Genomic DNA, 17,450 nt, shown 5'->3' with positions numbered 1-17,450 from the left:
TGACTAGTTGATTTGGTTAGGAATGTGTGATAGTTACTGGTATGTCAATGAATTTGAGTATTGGTTTGCAACTATAAGTAATGTTTATATGACTCATTATTATGCACATTGAGGAGGACAAAGACGTTCATTATTTTAGGTAGCCTCCAGACGATTGTAGATACATTTGTTCCCTAGCTTCTTGCTACCCATGTTGTTGCCTTGACTTTTTGTTGTTTATTAGCCACATTATAAGCCTATTTTGCCCCATTGGTTACTAGTCCCAAGCTTGTCTTGGGGGAGCTATTAGTGAGTGGGGTGAGGGAGTTTGTAGTGTGTTTATTATTTGCACAATTTGGGTGGGTTTTGAGAAGTTATTTTATTCTTGATCATGTTTATTTTTTATGAGTTTGAAAGTTATATTTTCTTGGGAAAAAAAAAGTATGATGTTATGAAAAAAAAAGAGAAGTTCAAGGAAAAAAAAGTGAAAAAAAAAGTGAACTTCAATAGAAAAAAAATTAAAAGAAAAAAAAATTGTTCAATGTTCAAATGTTCTAGTTGGAGGTCGATCAAAAAGAAGGAAAAATTTTGAGCTTCAATGAAAAATTCAAGTTTGGAAAATAAAGTTTGTTTATTCACTCCACTTCTTTATTATTATATCTTATGAGTGAAATTGTAAGAGTTGGGACTGTTTATATTGTTTGGAGTTGTGTTTGGTGGATTTTTGCTAGAGTTGAGTTATGTAGGAGATGTTGATCATTATTTATTTTGATCATGGGTTTTACTAGGATTTTCTCCCTTAAGCATAGCTTTTCTCTCACTTGTTCCCAAATGATTCCTACCCTTTACCCTAGCCTTACATTACAAGCTTTAAAGACCTTCCGACATTTGTGCATAGAGTTGTATGAATGTGAAAGTGTTGTTTATCAATGCAAGTTATGATTTGACATATTTCGAGTCGATTAATAGGTTGAGTGTATGTCTTTTTAAACACACGAGAGTGTGAGTTGGGAAGGCATTGTTCACATAAAGGGGTTGGTTGGAGAGCGATCGAGTACATCTTTTAGTCGCCACATAAATGAGAGTTGAGTGTGTGAGCACTAGTCTTGAATTCTATATGCTCTTGTTGTTTGCTCTATTTGACAATTGTTAGGGAAGAAGGGCAATTAGATGGATTTGATTGGTTGATTTTGAAGCATGTTTATTTGATTTATTCTGAATTGTTTGTGCTTGATTTTTACTTTTTGGGGTGAAGCATATTTATTTATTCATTGATGAGATCTTTGCTGAGGGACAAGCAAAGGTTTGGCTTGGGAGAGTTTGATGTGTCTATTTTATATAGTATTTTACCCCCGTCCCTTGGTCATAATTAGTAGTGTTTTTGGCTCTTTAAGAGCCACTTTTATTATTAATTGGTGTTTTCTAGTGTTTTCGTAGATTTGGTTGACTTTTGCAGGGATTTGCACTTTTGGAGCATTTTCCCGAGATATTATGGAGCAATTACGAGCGTTGGAGAAGCACGACCAGATTCTATAGCCCAGGGCCGGTTAGAGTCATCGAACCGGTGATTAAGGGCTCGGTATATGTGATACCGGGCATTTGGACCGAGTATTTAAGACCTGAAGAGGAAACCCAGATTGGCCCGAAGAATTGAAGCCCAATCGAAGTCCAAATAGTGGCCCAAGAGAGTCGTCCGGTCAAAGAGGCTGGCGCCCGGAGGCGCGCCCGACCGGGCGAAGGAAGCAAGGCTGGCGCCCGAACTCGCGCCCGGCCGGGCGCGAGATTCATACTTGAGAGGAAAAAGGCGTGCCTGATCGGGCGCGTGTTATTGTTAAGAGACGATTAGCGTCGTTTAAGTTTGTTTTAGTTTAGGATTCTTACTTAGTATAAATACTTTTCCGTAAAATGAGTTTAGGATCTTCTTTTTACTCTTTCTTAATTCTTTCTTAGATTTTCTCTCTCTACTTAACTTTTAGATTAGTTTCTCTCTCATATACTTTGTTCTTAACTCTATTCTTAATTCCAGATTTCTTTGGTAACGATTTCTCTTCTCTTAATGTTAGTTATTTATTTTATTCCTTTGATCATGTCTTGTTTTATTGCCTTGATTAGTTTAGTTTTTATTATGTGTGAGTAGTTTTATTTCTAGGGTTTGCGGGGATCCATGAATAATATGAAGGGGTAATTTATTGTTGTTAATTGTCTGCTAGATTAATTTCCTATTGATTGATTTAATGCTCTGTGACTAGATTTGCGCAGATCTTTTATGCATGAGTTTAACAATATTGATTCGAGATTCGACAGATGAGAATTGATGTTTAGGTCTAGTTTCAATAGGCAGGTTAATTTATAAATGGTTAAGTCAAGATTCGAGAGATGAGATTTAATACTGTAAATTAATTAATTGTGTGATTGTAATACGTAGCGAAAGCCCTTTATGATCTGATTAATGTATGCATTGATGATTGAGTATTATGTTTTACCCTGGAATATTATTTATTGGTGAAACTATGCCCTAGGCCTTTTATTCATTGTTTCTCCTCCTACTTTTATTCTTTCCCACTTTTACTCTTAGTAGTTTAGTTTCCTTCGATTATTATATTTTGGTTTCTTCATAATCTAGATTATATTAATTAATTAGGAATAGAAAGACTCGTTTTTCTGTGGATTCGACCCTACTTCCCTATCTACATTAGTTAGAGGATTTAGGAATTACTTTTGATTAGGGGATACGACTTTACCCTGTCAGAAGAATGGTTGGAGATTATTTGATCTTGATTCAAAGGAATTTTTTGTGTCCCGAGATGTAAAATTCTTTGAAGATGTGTTTCCGTTTCTTGATCCAATTTCATCAAATATTTTTCTGGAAAAAATTGTTCCAATGAATATGGAAGTGCCGTATGAATTTGATGATGTGCATGTGGGATTTCAAGATTGTGAGCTCGGTCAAAGCCATATGTCACAAGGCCAAGAACATGAGGCCAAGGTTCCAGCCACCCCAGTGCAACCATCGCTCGCTGGAAGTCCGCTGGCTGAGAGCACTGCACCTACTGCTCAACCCACTGGAAAACCAGCGGGCGCTGGCTTGGGTGAGAGCAGTGGCGCTGCCAGCAGCAGCCACGGACGGGGGGGGGGGGGGGGGGGGGGTAGCAGGCTAATAGCAGCCACGGACAGGGGGGGCAGCAAGTTTCTTCCACAATGGACGCATCTTCAAGTCATCCTCACAACAATCCCCACAACAATGCCACGCCACAAATGGGTAAAGGTATGCGTGAAAAGTTTCCAAGTGTTCTTTTGAGGGACTATGTTACACACACTATCATAGCAAATAGTCCATCTTCTCTCTTATCGTCTAACACTCCATCTCCAAGGCATCTCTCATGTACTTCTTATTCTATAGCGCATTATATTAATTGTGACAGTTTTTCTCCACATTATCGAAATTTTATTGCAGCTATTACTTCTGGAAAAGAGCCGAGATCTTTCAAGGAAGCTATGAAGGATGCAGGTTGGAGACGATCAATGCAAACTAAAATTCAGGCTCTAGAAAAAAATGGGACATGGACAATGGAGGATCTTCCCCCCGGCAAACGACCTCTTGGAAGCCAATGGGTGTATAAAATAAATTACCATTTTGATGGTAGTATCGAACGATTAAAGTCCAGATTAGTCGTTTTTGGGAATCATAAAAAAGAGGGTATTGACTACTCCGAAACTTTTGCTCCGGTTGCTAAGATGGTCATGAAGGAATTGTGTCTTCGATAAGTGCAATTACTAGATATATCAAGGATCACTATTATGGAGATAATAAGTTCTTTCTTTTGGGTCGTCATTATCTGTTGCTAGACTATGATCAATGATCTTTGGGCTAGTCAAATAGTCCAAAGCCTACTAGAATGGATCCTATGAGGTCACAGAACAAGGGTATTGGGTTAAGCAAGTAAGAGGCCCATTATTGGGCCTTATGAGCAACTAACTAATCATGAAATGGATTGGGCTAGCATAGTTAGATGAGAATTAGGTTTTGGGCTTTTGACATGGGCTCTTATTTAGAGATGAGATCTATAAATAAGATCCATGCCTAGGGTTGCTTGCAAGCAGCCATAATTCACACACAGTGTATTTTGACATCAAGGCAAAAAATCCCAAAGACCCTAATTCCTCTCTCTAACTCACGACTTTCTCTCTCCTCCCCTCGTCCGTACGACCGGCCACCTTGGTGGCGCGTGTGGTGGTTCGTGGTGGTTCATGGTGGTTCGTTGCTCGCACTTCTCCATAGAAGGTCAATTGAAGGGTTCAATTGCAACTAACTAGCATTAGTGGAGATCTTAATCTGTGCCCGTAGACCAATTAGAGGAATCACGCTTGAGGTTCTTGTTCGATCGCACGTGGAATCACGCTTCAAAGGTACGATTATATGTTCTTTATGTGTTATGCATTAGATCTTGGGATTAGGTACTGTATGAATATGATTCATGTTTTTTCCGCTGCGTAGTACCTATAATTCCCTATAGTGGTATCAGCTAGCCTATTGCATTTACGCATATTGACTGTAATTCATTGATAGTCCACAATTTTAATTCAATTAGGAGGGAGAATAATTAATTATGGTTCAATCTTTATATTAAATGGAGATTTAATTTTTGGGATATGATTAAATATGATTTAATTGCTCAATTGTTCTAGCAAAATCTGATTTTAGCCCTAGTTTTTTCGAAAACTTTAATTGAAATAAAGCCCTAAATTTTGATTTTTGTGCTTAGTTTTGACGATATTCGAATAATTTATGCTTCATAATTTTAATTAGATTGATTTGATACATAAAATATGATTTTTTGTATAATAAATATTTTAATTTAAGAGTTAGATTAAAATTGAATTAATTTTGTGAAGAACCCTAGATTTGAAATTAAATTGTGAATTTGATTTCAAAATTGAATTAGGCATAATTGTTATGTTTTAATTCAATAGACCTAATTTAATTTAATTTTGCAAAAGTTGTTTAATTAAATTAAACTCTCAAAAAAAAAAGGAAAAGATTTGTTGTTGGGAGGGGGCAGCCGTGGTTGGGTGGACGAACCACCGTGAGTTGAGCCACGGCGGCTGCCCAGATGGTCGAAAAGAAGGGCAAGGAGGGCGCGGCTGGAGGACTGGCGGCACAGTGAGTCGCGGGCTGGTGGCAGCAACGAAGTGCAACAGTTGCACACTTGACTGCTGGAGGTTGCGGTCAGCTCGTGGCTGGGCTCCGGCCTAGCTGCGACGCGCGGACAATCCTCAGGTTGTAGCGCCGGCGTCTTGCTGGAACAGTTCCAGTCAGGTTGCTGGTTGCGCCGTGGTGTATTCCTGGCTGTGGTTAGGAATGCGGCAGTGTCGTGGCTAGGGTTTGCTCCTGGCTGCGGTTGCGGGTTTGCGAGAAGCAGCTGCTTCGTTGGTTGGGGATTACTCCCTGGATGACGTGGTAGCAGCAATATTAAAAAAAAAAAATTATTAAAATTATTTTGTTCTAAAATATTTTCAAGATAAAATCTAATTTTATTTTGAGATAATATCAAATTTCAAAAGTTGTTTTTGATAATTATCCTTAATTAAAGTTGTTAATTTTGGATAGGATTTGTTAGAATATTCTGAGCATATTCCAAAAAGATAAAGATTGTTTTAAATAATGTGATTATCCCATAATTATTTTTGGATATAATTGATTTAAATTTTTTTGATTGGCTAGTAATTAGGATATAATTTCCTAACATTGTTAGGATAATCTTTGAGGATAAATATGATTTATCTTTTAAGATTAAAATAAGATTTGATTCTATCTCATGACTAATTTAGAATATATGATATTTTATTGATGGTCATGAATAATATATGATATTATCTAATTGCATTAATTAAAATATGAGATATTTTGGTGCCATGTTTCCTTAATTATGAACATTCGATGTTGTAGTTTAAGCATGATGAGTGATTTATTATGTGGCACTTTATAATATATGATATTATTTACTGCTATATAATGACTAGTATGGCCCAATAGATTACTAAATACGATCTGCGCATCGTGATGTATTTTTGTAATCTTAGTACGGTTTACGTACTGATAAAGTATTTTTGTAATTTTATTTCATTTTATTTAAGTAGTAGATAGAATAGAGTAAAATTACAGGTTGCAGTTAATCCAAGAAATCCATGGAGTGAAGGCCCAAAGGAGCAAGATGGATGAGATCCATGAAGGTTCAAGTGGGAGCATTTACTTTATTAGTTTTCTTAGGATTAGGGGTCATGCTATGTCTTGTTTATGCATTCAGTTTATTATGCATGTTAGATTTTATTGATGTTTTGTGATGATGCGCTAGAATTCACTATTTAATCACAACATAATAAATCTAGGTCCCAGTAATATTGAGGTTGCTTTTCCAATCAAAAACCCGATGAAACCTTCGATATTTATGATGGGTCATGCTAAAGTTGGGTGTCATATTATATCTTAGGAGAGTGGGGGTAAAACAAATTTTACAATTTTGATTGGTTATACTCAACAAGGTTACCTAAAGAGTTTAGAACCTTGAAGCTAAGGGTAATAATTAAACATGTGATGATTAATTATTCAACCAAGAGTTACAAAGAGTTGTAATCAGTAAAGAGTTTACTCCCCTTGAAAATGTAATGGTTGATGGTAGGGGTAAAGTCCGGTCAATTATTGCACAAATAAAGGATCTTGGAATCATTTTATTCAATAGGGATCAAATTATAATTGAATAAATGCTTTAAAGTTACCAATATTTAATTCGCTTATGGTACTTTAAATTTTATTAAACATAATTGAATTTTGCGTTTACTTATAAGTAACATGTTGTTCTAATTTTATTATTATATATAATCTCCTCGATTGAAAATAAAATGTTCTCAAAAGGTTAAAAGATAATCCATAAAACTATATTCCAATTTTGCTAAGATGGTTCTAAAAGGCAAGTTTTAGAAATCCATGTCACATGTCTAAGGTTGGTTTTATTCAAAATGTTTGAGTAAAATGCCAACACATCTTCATTTTGAAAAGTGTTTCAAGGGATATAATAAGATGAGAGGTACAAACCCTCTAAAAGACAAGCATAGAATTCCAATAAAATCTCTTATTTTCAATATGATTGGATATAAGAAAGTGATTGGAAATTTCTATGATCAAAAGTTGATCAAATAACGCTATTCTTCATCCATTTTATATAAGAGTTAAATAGTTGATTAGACTCTATTATAAATAATGATTGAATAGACTTAGCAAAATCATGAAATGTGCGTAAAGTAGTTAAGCAAAGCATCATTTTGAACCTAAGAGAAGTGTTCTAAGTGGCTCAAATGGGAAAGGTTTAGGAATATATGAGGATTGTATTAAGAAGTTATAGGCCAAGAAATGCAAACAAGTTGCTACTTCTCAAACCTAGAACTACTCACATGCTAAAAGTTGTTATGAACAACAAATGTTTCCAATTAAATGGACCAATTCCAATTAATTACAGACTACCTCATATAGTTGGAAGGTAAAATAATGGAAATGTTCCAATTTAAGAAGTATATTATAGAAATTGATTTAGCACATTGCTACTTCTTAGACATATGATGTCTTGTTTAGTTCTCTCTCATTGAGAATGAGGTTGAACTAAATGAAGAAGTATGGCTAAGGGAGAAATAAATCTACAAGTTTAGAAGAAAATGTTTCTACTTCACAAGTAAAGTCTACGAGTCTGGAAGCAAAAGTTGCAACTTTACAAGTAGAGCCTATATTTCACCTTACCTTGTTATTGGATAGAATTAAATAAATGTTATTCTCTCTTGCCATTATCAAAACACCATTCAATTTTAGTAATGACTAAGAATCAAAGATTCAAAAACGTGGAATAAATGTTATTATATGCTTCATTGAGTCATAATGTGTTTTGAAATTGCTAAACAGGTTCAAAGTTCTATATGATAGAAATAATTAAACCATTTATATATATATAAATTATCTCTAATATGTCAATTAATTCGAATGAAAAATGAACATTGCAGGTGAAAGATCCAAAGGGATGGACTTTCAATATCATTGGATTATGAATCCATTGATATATGTAAATATCATTCTAATTTGAAAGTATTGACAAAGTCACCATATAGAGAAATGATGATGAGAACTAAAGGTCGAATACATATCGATGTAAGAAAACCAAAGGTTCAAAGGCTAGAGACGGACAATGAAACTTCATTTGTGATATGATCACATGTGCTTAGTTGAAGCATAAGAGTGAAAATTTTGAAAAGTTCAAAATGTTCAGTATGAAGTTCAGTATCAACTTGACAAGATAATAATTGCGTTACAATATGATTGTATTGTGAAAATTTGAGTCAAGACATTTACTTGGCAACACATTCAGAATATTGCGATATGATCGTAATAATGAAAATTTAAGCCAAGACCTTAAAGAACATCCAAGAGTTGTGAAATCGTTTTACGACAAACTCCGAAAGAAAACCTTATGAAGTGTTTATGAAGGGAGCAATCAATCTATATGAGATATATTTTGATAATGGATAAAATTACCTATCTTCCAACCATTATTAAAGGGATATAATTTTAAGATAAGCTACAAAACTAAACAAAGATACATAAGTCAAATCAAATTGTAGCAAAGGTTTCATATGTGATATGGATAAGAAGAGTTCTTATAAAGTCTTTCTACAAAGCAAGGAATAAAAGTTGTATTAAATCATTTAATGCACGATCAATTCCTATACAGAGCACAGGGTACTACCACACAAATTATACTTAGCACAAAATGTTTGTTGCTCAAGTAGGTGCTCTTATGGAAATTGTTCCAAAAGGTCAAGTGGGAGTAGTATAAATCTCGAAAGAGTTCGAGAAAAGCAACAAACAAACATGGCTCAAACCATGGTTGGTTCACCCTATGCTAAAAAGTTCCTCCTCAAAAAGGCAAGTGGGAGTATAAGAATCTCGAAAAGTTCGAGAGCCTTGAAAGAGTTCAAGAAAAGCTAATTCGAAAATCTTGAAGAAATTTGAGAAGTAATCGAATCAAAGCATCTGTTTCGGGGTTTTCTGATGTCCTGCGGGAGAGTTACAATTCCGAGACTGGAACCGGACGCCTGTACCTGCAAAACAAACGGATGCTCCGGATGATTGGAGATCCGCCTCCGACGGTCAAGTTAGTACTTGATTAAGGAGTAATTAATGCGGAATTTAAAGTGATTGGGTCTCTCTAGGTGAGAGTGTTTAATGTGTGTAATCTGCGTTTTTAGCGTGTAATCTCCCTTAATGAGGATTAAGGGAGGTATTTATAACCTCGGGAAACGTGTCAATCTAGGTTTAGGTTAACCTTGGGCTGATTGGGCTTCCCTCGGAAGTTGGGCCTAGGTGACCGGTTATCCCAGGTGTCATGGGAAGGACACGTGTCGTGTCGTAATTGGTCCATAGTGGACGGATCATTGCTTGACACGTGGCAGGCTCCTATTGGCCCATGTGACGGACACATGGCGGAACCTGATTGGTCCACTTGTCAGATGGTGATTGGTGGGGAAAAATCCCCTAATCAGCAACAATATGAGCATGATTCACCTCATGTTACAAGTGACAACGCATGGTCTCATTAAGTGTAATGGGAATAATAACCATGTGTCGAAGGTAGTACATTCCAAGTGCACATCCTCAATGGTCGTTTCTCATTGAAACTAAACAAAGTTGTTGTATAAGTTTCAATTGTTGCATCAAAACCCATAATGATGACTAGCATATGTAAAACTTAGTCAAATAAATATGATTTCATATTGATTAAGAGTTCTAAAATATTCATTTTGGAACATGATGATTATGCAAGTAATAAATATGATTTGACAAGTTATGACTCCAAGTGGTTTAAAAACCAGGAAATCTGAAATAGATTCTAAGTCTGTAAGCAAGTGTATGACACTTGAATAATTTGCCTAATTGGGTGAGACCCATTATAAGCAAAAACAGACAAGAAAGAAAAAAAAAATTCTAAGTAAGCAAAGACTTGTTAAAGGATTCAACTAATTCATAGTATGACTATGACTACGACGAAAACTTTACATTAGTCATGTTGCAAAGATCTATTAAAGATATTTTAGTGATTACTATCTTATAAGATTTGGTAGATGGACTTCAAAATACTTTATTGAAATTGTTCATGAAAGAAGATTTGTATATGATACAATCAAAAGTTTGAAGATCCAATAATCCTAGGGATGCATAGCATCATGGAGTTAGTGTTCTATCTTAGTTTTGTGAGTAAATTAAATCGTTTGATGTTCTCATAAAATGAAGAAAAGGTCTTGTGTGTATAAGATGTTTAGTGGGAGCTATGAAGTCTTCTTGGTCTAGTACAGAGAACAATTATTCATTTCTTGAAGGGTCAAGTGATGGCTAATGCATTTTGTATGAAAATCTTGAAGAAGAAGATGAGTGCATTTGGGATTCAAGATCTATAGAGATAGGTCTCGAAGGATGTTTAAGTTTGGTTAAGAAACTTATATTGATAAGATTCTTATAAGGTTCAACATTATATTGAAAGGAGTTTCAATCCCATGTAACATGACACGTTGCTTAATGATTCAATACTTTGAGAAAGGTTGATGAAATTAAGGTCTTAAGTGATGATCCTTATGCAGTTTGCAAAGGATGCATCATACATGTCATGGACTATACTCGTCTATTTGATTCACATGTTTTAAGAACAAGTGATGATAGATTTCAGTTGAAATCCAATGTTACGTTGTTGGAATACAAATTAGAAATTTCTAAGTTCCTTGTGAAAGGACGAAGGAAAATTCTTAGTGTATGGAGATGAAAATGATTATAAAATTTAGAAATTGCAAAATTTATGTTTATGAGAATGTCTCATGAACTCTACTTTCTAAACCCCTTCCATTTCCAAAGCATGAGAAACATGCTAATGAAATTGGATTGAGGCAAATGATGCAATTAGAAGTTGTATCTGTTTTTGGGGAAAAACAAGTTACATGTGTAATACATTCATTTGCAGAATTATGTTTATCAATTGAAACAAAGTTTCAATCTTATTTAATCGTGGTTTCAAGATTAAATAAAATGTCCAAAATAATTATGGATTGATGGGCTCATCAGGTTAATTTATTTAAATAACCTGGTGAATGAAACCCCATAGGTGAACTAAATTCATACATTATTTAAGTTCCTAGTTCAGAATCATTAAAGTGGGCATACACTACAGCAAATCATCACTTGTGCCACGAATTATGCCACGGGAATTCAAAATTCGTGGCATATTTTCATATAGCCATGGGAAAAATGAATTATAATACAAACCTAAATAAGAAGAGCAATTTATGCCACGGGTATTTTTTTTCCCATGGCAAATTCACACTTGTGTCACGAGTAGTGCTTTTTCTGTGGCAAAGTTTACATTTGTGCCATGAATATATCTTTTCCCGTGGGAACAACAATCATACACTCAATCCATGGATTTTGCTACAATATAAAAATTTTATAGGTAGATCTAGCCATGCCATAAAAAGAAGGAAATTATAGCTTATACTCCGTAATAACTTTACTAAAAATAAATATTTACATGACAGTTAATTAGATAACATGAATTAGCCATATATATATATATATATATATATATATATATATATATATATATATATATATATATATATATGAAATAAAATAAGCACTAACTGATATAGTAAAATATGAAACATAATACAAATTAAAGGGTAAATATATTAATATATATGATCTATTTCAAATACACAATTAACTTTTTTTTTTATTTATAGATTTGCTTTTTTTAAAGCACAAAAACACCAACAAGTGTATATTGAGTACTACTATACTAGTCACTAGTACTCCCTCCGTTTCAATATGATAGTCCCATATGGAATCAATCACATAAAATAAGAAAAGGTGAATATTTGGAATCTAGCATTAAAGTAAAAAACAATTTATAAATTATTTGCCTTATTTAATATTTTTTTTTATTTTTTTAAGGAAAGCATTAGTTATAATTGCATAAATCAAGGGAATAATTTCTTTACATAGAGTCGTGTTATTAATTCACAATCAATTAATCTAACCACTCAGAATTTATCATGTATAAAATAGGAAATAAAAACTAAGTTAAAAGTGGAATACATTCAATATGGGTAGATCTTTTTTAAACACTCAAAATAATATATGGGACTAACAAATTGAAAACGGAGGGAGTAGTAAAATTTTAAAAAGACACCAAAAAAAATGCGCTAGTTTTATAGAAACTTTAGTCCCTACAGTAATGGAAAAATTGCTATTAAAAGCACTTAGATTAGCAATTGACATTAGAGCTGTCAAAAGCTGACCCGACCCGAAATATCGACCCTAACCCGACCTATTAATCGACCCGTCTGAACCCGAAAAAAATGGTGACCCGAACCCCACCTAACCCGACCTGAAACCAACCTTAGACCTGAGTTGACCCGAGTATTTGAGACCCAAATCCGAACATTAACCGACCTAGAGACGACCCGACCCGAATGTAACCCGTAAATTATTGACCTGAACTGAACCGACCTGAACCGAAATTGGCCCAAACCCGTTTTAACCCGCTAAAACCCGAATTCAACCCGACCTGTTCCTAACCCGACCCAAATTCAACCCGACTTGTTCCTAACCCGACCCGAATTAACTCGACCTACTACAAAACTGACTCAATTTTCAACCCGACCTGTTACAAACCCGACCCAAATCAACCCGATTTGTTATTGACCTGACCCAAATTCAATCCTTGTTATCGAATCAATATGTATAGGTCGTTACCTCATGTTGGTATTGGAATGAAAATTGAATCCTAACTCTATTCCTTCAAGATTTCACTTTGAATTTTAAGAGGTTAGTTTCACAACATGTTTTTAGGGACGAATTTCAGGGACAAAACATGTTTGCCGCAAATTGTTAACTTGAACCGAACTTGACTCGAACCCGAGAATGACCCGACTTGATTATAACCCGCAAATTATTGACTTGAACCGAACTCGACTTGAACCCGAGAATAACCCGACCTGATTATAACCCATAAATAATTGAGTTGAACCAAACCCGACTCGAACCCGAGAACGACCCTAACTCGTTTAAATCCGTAAAGACTCGAATTTAACCCGACCTATTTTCACCCGACGCGAATGTAACCCGACCTTTTACTAACCCGACCCAATCCCGATAAGATGTATGACCCGACTCAAGCATATCCCAACCCGAACCCGACCCGCATATGTTATGACCTAACCCGTATTGACTCGACTCACACTAACATGACTTAAACTCGACCCGTTTACCCGAATTGACAGCTCTAATTGACATTATGCTAATTGCTAATTTATTTATTTTTTGAAAAGTTATGAAGAAATAAACATTATAAAACCCCCTTGTACTAGAATAAAGAATAGAAAACAAACTAGCGTCAGCAATCTCATTATAAACAAAGTTGAACAAAATTATTGTACCTAACCTACTCGTAACTTATCTCAAAGTTGCCCCGCTGTATTTTTTTTTAATATTTGGGTTAAACTATTTTCGTGTTTGAAAAAGAAAAACAAAACTCAGAACCTGCCTTTCATTTTCGCAACTTCTGTGTTCTCCTCCATTTTTGCTCAGGTTCATCGGGCTTTGCTCTTCTCCATTTTCGCTCAACTCTCACCTTCTCCACCAGAGTATAAAGTTTATGGTGAAGAAGAACCTGCCTTTCGTTATCAACTATCAATCAGTTTCTCAATCTAGGGTTTGCTTGCTGTTCAACATTTAATAAGTTTCTCAGGTAAAGTTGTCTTTAATCTTGATTTAAATAATCGACTATCATTTCACAATACAGGGAATTAATTGCAGGACTATGAATTGTCTTTGATGTTTAATTTGAGAGAAAATTGTTGATGATTTCATGAAATTTCGCTGTTAATTTATTGTTTGGAAAGGGGGAAGAACAAAAATCAAATTCTATTCTTTCGTTGCTTATGTGATGTATTTTTCTTGAAGGATCTTCTCAAATTTTAATTTTGACTTAATTTTTTATTTATTGGGTTCGCAAACCCTATGATGTTATCAATTTTGGGAAATTAGGGATAGGGGATGTTTAATTGTGTTAAATTTAGTTTGTTTTGATATATTTGGTCAATTAATGAGCAAGGGATTATTGAATATGATTCTGCTTGCATTATGCTCATCCTTTTTATCTTTGGTTAGTTATTTATATCTCGAAGCTTTTTATTTGTGGCATTGAATGAATGCCAAACTATAATTTGAGCTAGTCATAGATGTAAAGTGAAGCTAGTTGTCGGGCAGTTCTTTGTTTGATCAATTTTAGTCGAAATTTTCTGTTTTTGACATCTGTAGGATTTTGCTCTTAGGTGAAACCGTGAAATGAGGGACTATTGTTTCATTTATATGGTCACTTGTTAATATTGTAGTATAATTTAGCTTTCGTGTCGTTGTTTGTTGATAACACATAGCTTGATTTTGTTTGTATGGCATATCTTCTGCTAGTCTATACAGTTTGCATACTTTGTTTTGGTTGTTTTCTGCCACTAATTTATTTTGTCTCATGTAATTATTCTTAGTTATATCACCATTAGATTAAATACATATCTGCCCACCAATTTTCATTTTTGAGTGATAAAAATACTGCTCTATATCTCCCCTAACCTTCCCTTGACCATTTTGTTAGTCCATATGTATTAAATACTAATATCCATGTACATATGAAAACATTAGTTTTGGTATGCAATGTAATTGCTTTTACTTAAAAAAAAAGTTATTCAGCTAATGAAATAAGTGTTTAGTATAGGAAAGTTGGGTAAACTCATCATTCTATGAGTATTCATACTCCAACTAATGTTGTACGGTTCAAATTTATTTTGTCAAATTCCTTGTTCTTACCATCTTCTATGAATAAATTATTGGTAGTTTTGATATTCCTCAATAGTATATGCTACATGGCATGAAAGCAAGTCAAACTCCCCATATTCATGATTTCATGCTTGATGTTCAATGATAAATTTTCTCACTGTTATATTGGAGGATTGTTGCGAGTAGGTGTAGCAGTATATCACATACAAAATTTCATTCCAGATTGGATTATGATGATGGCTTACTTACTGTTAAAGTTTCAACTCCATATCTCTATATGCATGCTAAAAGATTGGACTATCTCTAAATAATGGGAATGATATAGTTTTTATAACTTCTTTATTCACAAGGTTTTTGCCCAGAAATGAGTGTAAATAACTAGATCTCTTTGTTTGTTACTCTGGTAATGGATATGTTATACTACCTTCTTTTGTGGCAACACCTATCAGAACTTTTCATGGGAACCTAAGAAATTTGTTGTATTCACAAGTCTCTTCCCCTAAATTTATTTACAAGGTCAAGACAGTATTCTGTAAAATTAGTGTGCTGGGATATATAAAAACGAAAATGATGTATTATAAATAAATTTGTATGTAAACTTAGTGTCTTAGTGTGATATTCCAAATGCTTTTCCTTATTTGCTTTGCCTCTAACCTTTCGCTCAGTTACCTCTTCTGCCGCTTTTCCACAACAAGCTTCTTGTGTATGGATAGCACAGGACCTTGCAGAGATAAGGCCCTTACGTATGAGCCACATACTAATATCTACTACTTGTAGAAATGGCCATCATATAGAAATTACTAGTGCCCTATCATCAATATGCTTCTTAATAATACTGAGAAATGCCAACCTAAAAGCTTTACAACCTTCAGTTTCTCTCGTTTTTCCAGTTCGAACTTCATGTTCTTCATCCCCTTTCTCGTTGTCACTGATATAAGAATTTATCATCTTTCTCAGCTTTCATGTCTTCAAAAATAGATGACTGCCATGTCTGCAATAAAACCTGCCATTTTCTACTTGTTAGTAGCAATTTGGCAGAGTAGATGACTGCATGAACCTTCATTTAGCTTCTTTTTTAATTGTTTATAGTTCTTGAAATTGAAAGTGGCTCTTTAGCCTGACTAAATGCAATCTTAGAAGAGTGTGATATTTACTACTTGGACTTGAAACAAAAACAGAACAGTAGATGAGTACAAATGCATCTGTTGTCTAGGCTTTCTCATTCTTCCTTCTGAGAGTCTGGTCTGAATAATTAAGAAGTAGAAATTCTCATAAATTGAGTAGAAATTGATATTTTGCAATGTACATGTCATATTTTGTAATGTACAAGATTGTACTTTGGACATTCTTTCTTAGTGTACTATATATATGCTCCTACTCATACTTATTTTATTATATGCAAATATAATATATGTTTCTCCTAAAATTGCAGTGAATTAAATCTTGGACTTATGACATAATCTCAAAACAAAGAAAGCTCCTGCTGGCTGAAATTGAAGACATTTGTGCTGTGCAGTGTGCTAGTTGAAGAACGCAAGGTGGTTTAGATGCTCCAAGGTTTACCGCTATTGTTGTAGTTGGCCTAGGCATTGCTGTTGTGGCCGGACACTGCTTTTGCTTGGCTGATTGTTGCTGCTTCAATTGTAGTGTACTCTAATCATCTAATTGTATTTTTTTTTTAATTTTTTCGGATAAAAAGTGTAAATTTACAAGCTATTAATGGGAATATCTATGTTTTATAAGTATATTTGTAATATAACTATTGATCAATTTTGGGTTAAAAATGCAAAAAATGGGAAAAAAAAAAATTACAAGTGTTAGTAGCCACATTAATATTTAAAGCAACATATTGCATTAGCCACGATAGTATTTGTGGCAAACAAGCTTATTTGCCGCGGTAGAATATATGGCATATAATTTGTTAGCCACATTAATATTTTTGGCAAGTCAATTTGTTTGCCACGTGAATACTCGTGGCATAAAATATAAAATTTGCCATGACATCCATTTTCCCGTGGCAAATTCCTAGCCACGGCCTCTTGTGCCACGGGAGTAAATTTCTAAATTCCCGTGGCTAAATTACATAGCCACGGGAATTCTAAACTTGTGTCACGATTCTACTCGTGGCACAAAGGTTTATTTGTTGTAGTGATAAATGATTTCATAAATTGGATTAGCATGTAAGATTGATTGGATAGCGCAGTTTCATGGGCTATAGGAGCGTAGTGAAGCTCGGTCAATCACATGGGTATGCATGAATGATGCATGATCGAACTATAGACCTACTTTGAAGTTCAAGTATAGAACTTCCGGATATATTAGTGGATTCCTTTGACATGAGTGGAACATTGATTTCATTCAATGATTGATGTAACTGTGTACATTCAAACGTCTTCCCCTAACTGGAGATTATAAAGGGTGTTTCCTGGTTACCTCATGATTTGAGTGGGAGCCTTGGTTGCCACAAGATTAGATAGAGTCTACCTATTTAATTAGGAATGTGTCTTGGCCCCTTGAAGAGGGAGAATTCAGAAAATGTATGGCCGTGCTCAAA

General features: G+C 34.6%; 1 long non-coding RNA gene across 1 annotated transcript; it reads left to right on the top strand.

Annotated features, from left to right (window-relative positions):
* Window positions 1-13,472: 13,472 nt before the first annotated feature.
* On the top strand, window positions 13,473-16,638 carry LOC110694196. Its single transcript, XR_002505789.1, has 2 exons — window positions 13,473-13,811; window positions 16,329-16,638. It is a non-coding gene; the product is annotated as an uncharacterized LOC110694196 (long non-coding RNA).
* Window positions 16,639-17,450: the final 812 nt, after the last annotated feature.

This window comes from Chenopodium quinoa, unplaced genomic scaffold (genome assembly GCF_001683475.1).
Source record: "Chenopodium quinoa cultivar QQ74 unplaced genomic scaffold, ASM168347v1, whole genome shotgun sequence".
NCBI lineage: Eukaryota > Viridiplantae > Streptophyta > Magnoliopsida > Caryophyllales > Amaranthaceae > Chenopodium > Chenopodium quinoa.
Note: the sequence above shows the minus strand (reverse complement) of the source record. Positions and strands in the feature narration are given on the sequence as shown.